This window comes from Myotis lucifugus, unplaced genomic scaffold (genome assembly GCF_000147115.1).
Source record: "Myotis lucifugus unplaced genomic scaffold, Myoluc2.0 scaffold_440, whole genome shotgun sequence".
In the NCBI taxonomy this organism is placed as follows: domain Eukaryota; kingdom Metazoa; phylum Chordata; class Mammalia; order Chiroptera; family Vespertilionidae; genus Myotis; species Myotis lucifugus.
Window position 1 is genome coordinate 602302 of NW_005871488.1, and position 11981 is coordinate 614282.

An 11981-nucleotide genomic window follows, 5' to 3' on the forward strand; every position below is an offset into this window, starting at 1 on the left:
GAGCGCCATGCTTAGAGTGCCAGAAGGAAGCTGGAGAGGCCCGGTCTGTCCGTCACACCATGTGACAGAGGCCTGGTCCCCCTGGGCCGCAGCCCGCTCCCTGCTGCCTTCAGCATCTGCAGGGAAGGGGACGTTGAAAGGAGGCGATGGGGTTGTGAGCTCCCCTTCCACCGCCGTTGCAAGGGGCCGGCGTCCACAGCGCAGCCGCGTGGCCCCGCCGTGGTCTCAGGGTGGGAAGGCAGGATCACGCCCTGGGTGGGCTGGTGCTCGGGAGGCCGAGCCCCGCTGGGTGGGGGATGAGGCAGGTTGCCAGGGTTGCCGGCACGGGCACAGGCCCGGGAAGGGGCGGGCTGCCACAGCAGCTCTGCAGGGGGCGCCCCGATTCGCCCGAGTCGTTAGGACAGCACGTTCCGTGGTTGCCAAGGCGGCTCACGGGTTATCAGCGTGCCGCAGGAGCCGCTGGGGAGAGGAGGGAGATAAAGAGGGATTTAAAAGGAAAATAACAAAGAGCTGTCGTTTCTAATCCAAACCTGGCCCCGCAGTCACTTTTTACCCCCAGTCACGCTTCGAAGACGTACCGTCGAGTGCTACCTTCCTTCGTGGTTACACTTATCTCGTCCTGCTGAGGCGTAGAAGGGGAGCTGGGGAGCACATTAGCAAAGCACACAGCCCAATGTCATCACGGTTCCCTCCAACACAAGCGTGGGATCGCACCGTGCCAGTCGCCAGAGCATAAAACCGTACAGATGTGCGATGGGCCGGCAGCTCACCCTCTGCTGCCCCAGTCGGCTCCTGTGTCAGTCCAGGGGGAGCTTTGGGGTTTGTGTCTCTAATGGGATTTAGCGGAGGGGCTCCCCGATGCCCCCGCAGAGCAGAGGGAGGGTGGCCCAGCTCCCAGCCTCCCCGCTCAAAGCGCCTTCCCCATCATGACCACTGGGAAAGGGGGTACAGGAAGCACCAGTTCTGTGAGCGAAGCCAGGGCCCCGCTCCAGCCACCGCGGATCTCACGGCCTATTCCCGGGCAAGGTCAGACAGGAGGACGCCGGCCAGGAAGCAGCCTCGCTGTGCACCACGCGGCGTGGGCAGCACCAGCTCTGCCTCCTGCACAGTCTCTGCACAGCAAGGAAGTGCAGCCCTTTCTTGGGGTGGTTCCGACCCCAGGAAGGGGCACAGCTCGAGCTCAGGCGGGTCCCACACACAGACGCTGAGGCAGGGTAGGGGGAACAGTCATATATATATATATATATATATATGTTTTTATTGATTTCAGAGGGGAAAAAAGAGAGAGAAACATCAATGATGAGAGAGAATCATCGATCAGTTGCCTCCTGCACGCCCCCAACTGGGGATCGAGCACACAACCCGGGCATGTTCCCTGACTGGGAGTCAAACGGAGACCTCCTGGTTCGAACCACTGAGCCACGCCGCCTGGGCCAGTGCTTTGAATTAGTGCACACTTAAATACAGAATGTTTTTCTGAGAAACGTAGTTTCGTTTTCTTCCAGCACTTGGAAGTTAGCTAAGGAGTGTCTCATGGATCCTGTTTCCATGGGTGGATGGGAGTGATGCTGTGCCCCTCTCCCCCCTCCAATGGCTTGAGTGCCCGTGGAGCTAACGCTGGGCCCTCGATGTCCGCAAAGCCAAGAGGGGCTCCTGTGTAAGGAATTGCACCTCCCTAACAAGCCGTGTCTGAATCCACTTGGTTTTGTCCCACCTACAAGCTCTGTAAGATCTAAGGGAAGCCTGGATTGAGGAGTCAGTACGATAACTGGCCATTGTGAAGATGTAGTGCGCGTCGGTGCCAATGCTTTATCTCACGGAGTCTTCACAGCGACCTCATGCGGCAGGTCCTATCAGCCTATCCATGTTACAGCTGAGAAAACAGAGGCACAGAGGGGAGCTGGCCGAGGGCCCAGCTGGGACACAGCAGACCAGACACCCCCGGCAGCTGTCTCCAGAGCACAACCTGCACCACCCGCCGCACCGTCACCCTCAGCATCAGGCAGACCTGGGGCAGCGTGGGGCTTTGGTGGCTCTTCTCTTCGTGTCCCTTGTGTGGAAAGTGGAGATAACCATTCCTGCCTCCTGTTGTGAGGATTAACCGAGCTAAGTCCTGCGGACACTTAGCACCCAGCATGGAACAACAGGTGCTGAACAAAAGGCAGCTCTCCGCAATCATTGTGACTGTTGTTGTCATGGTAACCAGAGGAGTGTGCGTGGCACGGTGGAGAGAGACTGGCTTAGCAAAAGGAACACCTAGGGCCTGTTGATGAGTTAGGGCTCCTGGTTGATGCAACAGAAAATCCAACTTGAACTGGCTTCAGGATGAGAGGAAATTGGACGGTTCGAGTTAACTGGAGAGTTGAGGAGCTGGCTTCAGGCATGGCTGGATCCAGGTGCGCAGTCAGTAGCGTGGAGGCTGAGTGTCTTATTCCCTGGGTTCTGTCTTTTCCAGGCTGGTGTCCTTCTTGGACTCCACATGCTGGCAAGAGGTGGCTTCCAGGAGCGCCGGGCTCCATCATCCCAGGTTCAAGTCCAGCAGGAAGTCATCCCTGCCTGGCAGGGGCGCTAGCCAAGCCCAGGGGTTAGCACTGACTGCCTGTGGTTGGAACTCAGGGCCAGTCCTCTGTCCAGGTCTCGGTTTGTGAAGAAGAGCCTTCGCCGACGGTTCGCAGCTCCCGGTGGGCCCAGCTGTCAAGCCCAGGCCTTCCTAGGCCCAGCTCCCGCTCTGCACAGTGGCTTCCGGGAGCCCCGGCGTCTTCCTGGGCTTGCCGGTGGCACTCGGGCCCTCCAGCCTCTGAGACAGGCTGCTTCTCTCTTCCCCAGGACACCGCCTTGCACTTCACCCACACGGGGTCCAGCTGTCCCTCACCACCCATGACCTCACGAGACCCTCTCGTGACCGATCACAAAGGACCTGGCACTTCATCGCCCATAGCAGTTCTGTGTCATCTGCAAACACGGAGGTTTTATCGGCATTTCTTCCCCCAGGTCAATGAGACAAGGCTGGCCCTGCACCATCGTGAAATCGTGTGGCTTCCGTTTGCCCATCCAGGGAGGGGGCGGGCGGCAGGCCTGGCCCCAGCGGCATGCGTCCAGGGGACTTGCCCTCCCGGGGCCTGGGAGCGTCTGGGCAGATGGCTCCTCTTTCGGCACAAGCATCTCTCTCTGCTCAGGGCGGCTGGTCACCCTCCTTCACTCCCCCGGCCCCGCGTGCCCGGGTGTGGCCAGGACTGTGCCAGGCAGGTTCCCAGTTCGTGTGAGTTCCCGCCTCCCCGTGGGCAGAAGAGGGCAGAGCCGGCGTGGTCCCCGACCCCCACTCCAGATGGAAATTGTTTAACTCCATGGCCAGGACTGGAAATTCTGGTAATTGTGTAATAACAGCGGCAGCAACACTCAGCAATTGCCCGGGGTTTTTCTCTTCAGACCACGGTACCCGGTACCCGCATTAACTGGTTAAGTCTCCCAGCCTCCTCCCAAGCAGGGAGGGGCTGCAGCTGACTCCCTCCTGCGCCCGCACCCACCAGCTAAAGGGACCATAGGGCTTCCCCAGAGCAGCGGCCCTGGCCCCACCCCCCGGAGCAGGACGGAGGCCCCATGCGGCATTCCCTGCCCCTCACAGGTGTCCCCGAGCTCCTCCCCCTGCTGAGCCCGGCAAGGACGGGAGGTGTCTGTGTGCCCTGGGACTGCAGCAGAGAGCCCCGTGCCCAGTGGGTGAATGGGGGCCTGGCACCCAGGGCACACAGCTGACAGCTGGCTTTGCCTATTTGGGAGGCACCTTTGGTTTCTACTCTTTTTTCATTTTCTCCTTTTGCTTCTTTCACTGCCCCCAGCTTTGGGGACCTGGGTTTGCCTCTGCCATCACCGGGTGCTCAGCTCCTGGCTGTCCCCCCCACCCCATCCCACACCCCTGCCTGCCCACAGGGTGCCCTGTAGTCTCCTTTTACTCTCCCTCCGTCATGGCCCCGCCCTGAGCAGCTCACAGACCGGCGTGGAAGTCAGGGTTCCAGCCCCGCCCCTGCTCCCACCAGCTCCCCGTGCCCCACATGCCCGGCAAGCGCCCTGGCCCTGTGATTGCTCAGGCACAGAGGCCACCTGGGCTGCGGCTGCCCAGGGCACCGAGGCTGGCACACGGCCCTCCACCCACCACCCAGCGAGCTCCCTCAGAGCCCAGGGCTGGTGGAGAGGCCAGCAGCTGGGGCTTGTGGCTCAGGGCTGGGGCTCGGGGCTGGGACTTGGGGCTGGAGCTTGAGGCTCAGGACTGGGGCTCGGGCTGGGGCTCGGGGCTGGGGCTTGGGACTGGGGCTCGGTCGAGGGTTGAATCGTGGAGTTCTGAACACTGGGGTCTGCAAGGGAGTAAACTAGGGAAATGGAAGTGGGGCTAAGATGGGGGCCTGGTACCCAGCTGACACTCAGAAAGTCATCTTTGCAAATAGAGGCACCGCCGAGAGGTGCATGCTGGGGGTCCGGGCCCCGCCCTTGCTCCCTGAGACATGGCAGTGAAATGTGGCCGTCCGTGCATAGGGGCCCACGAGGCTCCCTGCCCGTCTGGGGAAGAGGGAGGAGGAGGGAGGGGCAGCCTGCAGGGCAGCCCACCCTCAGAGGCCTGAGCCGCCAGGCCACCCGCCTGGCCCTTGGGTGAGGGAAGGGGTGGGCACAGTCTTGCATTTCCCTGTCCCTGGGCCTGCGTGCCCTCCCCCTGTCCCCTGGCAGCCATCAGCGGGGACAGTGGGGATAGAACTGAGCCTGCCAGGGCCACATGACAGGCCTAACTGCCGACGGGGACATCGATCCGCCTCATGCCTTTGTCTGGAGAGAGGAGAGGTGCCAGGCTGCCAGGGCAGCTGGAGGCGGGCAGAGGGTTGTCTGTGCCTGCAGTGCAGTGCCCCGCACCGGCCCCGTTTGTGCGGCACCGGGTACAGGGAGGCTCAGCCCTGCCGATCGGGCGCGTGGGGCTTCCGGAACCTGCAGAGATGGCGCTCACAGGACAGATGCGGTCCCAGCCCGGCCTGTGTGCGAACCGCGCTGGTTTCCGCCGGCTCCCGCCTCCGCTGGCGGTGCGCGGCCCCCGCGACAAGTGGGGAGGTGTGCGGCGCCATTACATGCTATTATGACTTTCGGGGTAATGTGTACATTCCCGCCACCGCCCAGCCTCTCTCCTTCATTTCTCATGAGAACCGGCGAGAGATTAATGACGGCGCCCGGAGAGACGGAGCACCACGCCACTGATTTATTGACCACTTAGCGCTGATGAAGCTGCAAACAAGAGTCAAACAGATGTTGCAGCTGCATTTTTCTTTATCAAAACCAACCGCTTTTTGCATGTTTAACCACTTCCTGCACGGCTGTCCTGCTCGCTCCACAGAAAGGGGTGCTGCCTCCGGGCCTCGCCCTTCCCCGCAGAGTCCACCCCTGGCAGCGGCCAAGAGGAGGACGTGAGGCCCCCAGACTCTCGCTCGGGGTGACCGGTCCCCACGTGGGTCTCCGGTGAGGAGCACAGGGCTGCCTCACCCAGTTCCAGGGCCTGTCGTGCACACCCAGGGGTGGGCTCGGCATTGGAGGCCCAGGGCCCAGCTCCCTGCAAACTGGAACGCCTCCCCCTCCGGCTTGTCTAGGAACAGGTGACTGACACCTGTGTAAAGCGCAGGTCGGTGGCCTGGCATGAAGGACGGAATTCAGAGGTGAAGGAAACACCTTCAGCAGTTAAGGTCAAGTCCGGGCGTCTGCCTCCCCCTCCCCCAGAGCAGACACTCGGGCTGGCCGGGCGAGCGCGTGCCTGAGTGCAGCACCCAGCCCGCCCTCCCAGAGGCCAGAAGCCACAGGAGCCGGGGTCTCTCTCCGCAGGAAGTCGGGGCTCTCTGATGAAAGCGTGGCACCCACCACCCCAGTCTCTGCGCCATCCCACCCCCACCCCACCCACGGCTGCCCCCGGCCGGCTTCCCCACCTCTCCACTGTGCCTCTCGATCTGTTTCTCTCCTCCCTCCTCCCTTCCTCTCCCTCCTCCCCAGCCCCAGCCCTCACCTGAGGTCCAGGCCTCCCGGTCTGGGTCCTGCCCTGGGGCTGAGCCCGCTCCTCCCTGGCGGGGGCTGTACCGGGAGAGCCTGAGGGAGCGTTCAGGAGACGGGCACAGGCCTGCCCACCCCTGCTTGCCCAGCCCGCTGGGCCCCTCGCTCCGGCAGGAGGGTCTGAACTGTGTGTTGGTGGCAGGTTTAATCCAGATCACTTGACCATGATTGGCAGCCCGGCCACCCCCTCTGCTGCCCACCCAGCCACCGAGCACCCTCACAATCTCCTTCCTCAATCCCGCCACCTGTCATTAAGGAGATCAAATTGCCAGGCAGCCGCCCGGAGCGCCCCCCACGCCCGCAGCTGCTCATCTCCAGTGTGCCTCTCCCCCCGTCTGCACGTGCTCAGCCCTGAGATGGGAGGCTGCCCTGGTCCCCAGGTCTCCCTGCAGGGACCCCGCATCCTGGGGCACCCTAGTCAGGACGGACAAGCCTGCAGTTGAAGGGAGACAGTATCCCCCACCCTGGCCTCTCCCTCAGCCCCAGTCTTTCCAGATGAGTGAGCCTCCTGCCAGGCCAGGACGGGGCCCGGGGGGCGGAGTAATTCTTGGGCCACTGAAGCCCCACTGCCCAGAGCCCCAGGGCATGGGCAAGGGCTCCCATCTACCAGTAACTGCTAAAGGTGCTTCCTTTGGCTTTGAATTCTATCTGTGATGCCCAGACTGTGTTCCAGAGAACACTAAGGTCTCAAGAGGCGCTCAGGTTCGTGGCCAAATAAGCCTGGAGAGCCTTCCTGTGCACATGGAGAGACCCTCCTTCATAGGGGCCATCAAGGCTCTGACAAGTCCTGCAGTGAAGGAGCCGGTGGACTTGGGCTGAGCGTTTGCTCTGCAGAACATGCTTAGCCTCTCCTGTGCGTTCGGGTGTCAGGGTCCTCGGCCTGTTCTCCTGCTGGGCTTTGTCCCCACGGGTCAGGACGGGTGACAGGCGCTCCCTGGAAGCGGTGTGTTAGGACGCGACTGAGTTGGGCTCCCGGAGGTACCTTCCCAGCACCTGAAGGTCCCCATGGAGTCCCAGACCGAAGGTCCCGGCAGCCTGGGCCTCAGTCAACACATTCAAACCTCACATTTCCAGACAGAAAGCCGAGGTGGCGATGGCTTAAGGGGCCAGCTGAGGGCTCCTGGGCCCCTCAGGTGCTGGGTGGACACCTCCTCCTCCCATGCCCCTCCTCCCCTCTTCTTCCGTCTGTCTGTCCCCCAGGAAGACACACCTGGAGGGAGCAGGGGCGGGGGGTGAAGGGGGTCCTGAGAGCTGAGTCAGCAGGGAGGAGACGCTGCCTGGCACCGCCTCCCCAGCCCAGGTCAGCGCCCCGGGCAGGCTGGTGGCCCGGGCCCTGGGGCCGCTGGCTGTCCCCCACCCTCAGCATTCAGCAGGTGAACCAGAGTGCCTGCTTCCTGCCGGCCCTGCTCTGGGTTTGGGAACGCACCGTGGGCAGAGCCCGGCCGTCAGAGCTCAGGCTCTGGGTGGGAAGGCAAGCAGGAAATGCTCAGAAGTGAGAGCCGGCAGCGAAGCGGTTGGACAGAGCAGGCCTGGTGGGGCGGGAGGGGCGCTGTGCCTGGGGAACCGCTGAATGAGGAGCCAGGGGAGGTGGCATTGAGACTTACCCCGACGTGTGGCACGGAGCAGCTCAGCCGGAGAGAATGGGGAACACAGCAGGTGTGGGGGATGGGGTGGCAGGAGCCCAGAAGCCTCGGGGAGCGCTGGTGGCTGGAGAGAAAACGGGTGGTGGTCCCTGTAACCCTGTCAGGGGTGTGGTGTCACTCGCCATTGTCGGGATTGTGGGGTCACACCTGCTGGGGTTGGGAGAACTGACTGGGAGGGGGGAGGGGAGACCCAGGCGGAGATGGGCTCACACTAGGGCTGTCAGGGCGGACATGGGTGGGGCAGGGAGAATGCCATGACGGTGATGGGGCAGGAGGGAGAGGGAGGGACAAGCAGAGAGGGTAACTCGGGGGTCCGACCTGGACGATTGGGGGAGGCGGTGCCATTCCCATGGGGTAGAGCCTGGGGCTGGCCATCTGGCTCGGCCTTGAAGCCGGGGTGTTCACGAGGCCCCAACAGGAGCTGTGAGTGGACAGTGGGACAGGGGGCCGTGAGCCTGGGCGGAGCAGAGGGCGGGCTGTGGAGAGAGCGCCAGGACTCCTGGGAGCAGGGTAGCTACGGCCAGGACGCTGGGCAAGGGCACCAGGGGCAGGGCCCCCGGACCCGGCCGTGAGGGGGCCACATGCACTGAGAGGAGGATCGGGACACAGGGCTGTGCGGAGAGCGTCTGCGTTGTGAGTGGGTGAACCGCGCCCAGAAGCTTAGCTCTGGCCATTCTCTCGGGGGAAATCCATGTTGCTTGGTGTGGGGGTTGGCGGCAGAGGGACTCCACGCTCTCCAGGCCCAGCAGCCTGGGGAGAAGGGCGGGGCCAGTCTTCGCTTTACAGACGAGGAAAGGATGGGACCTCCTTGTGCACAGCTCTTTCCAGAAGGTTCCGGAACGTCTCTGAGACCTTTACTGGTCCTCAGCTCTCCCCTCCACAGCCCCAGCCGGCCCACAGGACCCCTCCCCCAGGCCTTTGACACCAGGCCAGGCCTCCTGGACTTTCGAGGGGTGTCATCCTCCAAGGTCATGCTCTCTTCGGGTGGGTGACCTCTGGCATCTTCATGGAAACCCCGTATGCAGGGAGGAGCCTGTGGACACGCTCTTGTCCCACCCCCACCCATGGCCTGTCCTGGGTGCTGACCCCCGGGAAGCCTCGCGCAGCGCAGGGCAGACCCAGCAAGCTGGTTGCACACTGTCCAGGACCGAGACTCCCGAGACCTGGCCGGTCCACCCGGCAGTGTCCTGGCCGTGCTCCACCCCTCCCGCCCCCCACCCCACCATCCCGCACTGGGCGCCCCCAAGCCTCCCGCAGCCCGCCTGCCCCGCCTGCAGAGCGGCGCTCAGTGGGGATCTGACGTTGCTGTGAGCGCTCCAGGGAACCGATACAACACTGGGACTCCATGGCTAATATATTTTTCTGCCAAAAACACCCAATAAAATGCACAACTAATGGATGAGATTGCAACGTTGCCAAGAAGCGACATGTGCCCAAGCATCCAGACATACCTCGATCACACTGTCTCCAAACCAGCCCCAAACCGGGAAGTCGGGACTTAAGATTCCACCGGGACTTGGAGCTGCAGGAACCCAGGCCCTGGGGCAGGATCTGCCGTTACAATGGAGACCGTGACGCCGGCTTCCCAGCTTCCTAACCCCAACCAGTCCCAGCACCTGCAGGGGCCGTGCTTCCTCCCAACTGTGTCAAGGTCGCTGAGACGCTCAGCCCAGAGCGGGGCTCCGGGAAGGACCTGGTGCCTGATTCAAAAGGGTCAGAAGGGGAGCTATACCCCCAAGTCCATAGTTACAGGTGTGGGGCCCGGACCCCCGGTCTGTGAGCTCCTAACAGGTGGAGTCGCTGTGCCTCGGGGCGTTTTTCGGGGCTGAGGGTGGAGTAGCCGCAGCCTCCATCGAATTCTCAGCGGCCTCAGACCCGGCCGAGGTTAGAGCCACCCCTGCCTCCCAGCCTCCTAGGAGTGCTGTGCCCCTCATAGACTAGAAAACGGAAGCCAGGTGTCAGCGGCACACAAGCATGGAAAGGGAAGGGTGGGAAGTCCAACGTCAGTCTAGCTCAATTCCGCTGATGGAAGTGAACAGTGGTCATTGCTGATGCCATGACAGCTCCGGGCCTTCCCCCGTGGCTGAGGAGATAAAGGAGGCGTACAGACTAAGATACAAACCCCGTCTCCATCCTGCTGTGGTGGAGATACAGAGGGCGGGGTATCAGGGAGTACTCCTGGAGGAGGCGGCGAGCGTGGTGCTTGTCCTCAAAGAATAGGTAGAGGCCAGTTATGTAAACACAGAGCTGGACGCTGAAGGGAGGGACAGCGCTTTCTGACATAGGAGAGTTCGGGGTGCTCTAGTGCAGGAATTCCTGGTTTGGGGTTTCGGTGTGTGGTGAAGGCAGCCCTCCTTGGCTCCCATGCCTGTCCTACCGCCTTGGTCTCCCACAGCCTTTGCTGGGCGCTCCGTGGGGCTCTGGGGCAGGAGGCTGCAGGTCTTTCATCTCCTGGGCGGCTGACATCCATCCAGTGTCCCCCCGCAGGACCCAGCTCCTGCTCCAGGGCCAGGATCAGAGGCAGCCCCGGGCGGGCGGCCCGCTGGCCCCGCAGCCCTTTGATCCTTCCTCGTCTTGCTCAGCAGCTGGTGCTGCCACCTGCCCAGGCACAGCTCAAGCAGGAGCCCCCAGCCCAGCGCAGCTGGGAGGCCGTGTGCTGGTCCCAGGAAGAACACAGGGCAGGGACCCCAGTGTACCCACCCTGGTCCTGGGCCACCTCACCCGTGCAATGAGGAGAGCAGGTCTGCAGCCCCCTTCCCTCTGGGGCACAAGGCAAGGATGCAGGGAAGTTGAGGCGGGAAAGCGCCAAGACCAAGTGAGACAGGCCAGCAGGTGTCTTGGCAGGACCTGAATTGGGAGTCAGAATCCTGGCTTCCGGCCCAGGCTCTGTCCCTGGCCAGACACACAGCTTCAGGCAGGTCACAGCTTCTCTGGGCTCAGTCCCCTCATTGTAGACAGAGGGTACCCTGCCCTGCCCGGCCCTGCCTGGCCCCGCCCTGCCCGGCCCACGCTGGCTAGCGCTGGCACCAAACGAGATGACGCTGACAGTGCTCAGACCGCAGTGCGTGTGCGCCCATGTCGGGTCCTCATCACTATTAAGGAGCATGAGTGCCGCCGTCCAGAAAAACTGCCGTTCGGGGCGGCTCCTGGTCGTGCTGATGTGATTTGCTGGGTAACTGAGCGTTGGGAAGGAAAAGCCCTGACTGAAAAGCTTCTTAAATTGCACCGGTCGACGTTCTTGCACTGGTCACGTGTCATCTCGAGCCTTTGCTAACGCGTTGATTGACCCCACAGTCACTCACTGCGTGGCTCTGACCAGATCCGAAAGGGTGACTGCAGACGCAGCCTCCTCAGTGGGGTCCTCGAGCCACAGGCCTCAGGGGAACTCGTGGCCGGGTGTCAGGCAGGAACCGCAGAGGCCACAGCTCCGGGAAAGAGCGATGAAGGGGCCTTCCGGCTGGCTTGTCTGTAGCTGCACCTCAATGTTCCCTCACGTTCCCTGACTGGGGAGGTTTTTCCGGGTCTTGCCAGCTGCGTTTTAAAGCGACGCGATTGCTTTTTACAAACGAAACCGGCCTGGCCTTGGGGGCCACGAGAAGCCCCGGAGGGCGAGCTCTGCTCATCGAAGCTGCTGCCCCGCGGGGCCCAGGCACGTCACTGTCAGAGCTGGTGGCGGGCAGGGGGGGACCGAGGGCATTTTGAACTGAGTCTGGGGGACGAGGCCAACCCATCTGGGGACAAGCGGTGCCTTCAGGGTCCCCACGGGAGCGGGAGCGTTCTTTCCATTCCAAAGCTCAGGGCGGTCCCACGGCCGAGCTCCCAGGTGAGTGAGTGAGGGCCGCTGCCTGGGTGTCGCTCGGAAGGGCCCTGCTGACGGGGCTGTTTGCACAGGGAGAGGTGGAGATACAGAGGGCGGGGTATCAGGGAGTACTTCCTGGAGGAGGAGGCGAGCGTGGTGCTTGTCCTCAAAGAATAGGAGGAGGCCGGTTATGTCCCTTACACGCGGGGCGCCTTCAACCTGGGGACCCCGTTTCCCCGTGGGAAGAGGTGGCGGAGATTCCTGTGTCGGGAGGTCGTGCTGTGGTGAGGACGGGGGTGGGGCACCGGCGGGCCAGTTACTCTGGACACTGTTAGCGTAAGGCTAAGCCCGTGGGCGCAGGGAGAGAGGGTCTGACCTGGGCTGGCACTCATTGCCCCTTGACATCAGCGAAGTTATTCGATACGAATGGTATCCCATGATTAGAGTCGTCACACAGCGCGTCTCAATAAGCC

General features: G+C 62.7%; 1 protein-coding gene across 1 annotated transcript in view; it reads left to right on the plus strand.

The window, feature by feature from the left end:
* Positions 1-11981, plus strand: part of CAMTA1 (calmodulin binding transcription activator 1) — a 668603-nt gene that overhangs the window by 560328 nt on the left and 96294 nt on the right. The gene's annotated exons all lie outside the window — the stretch shown is intronic.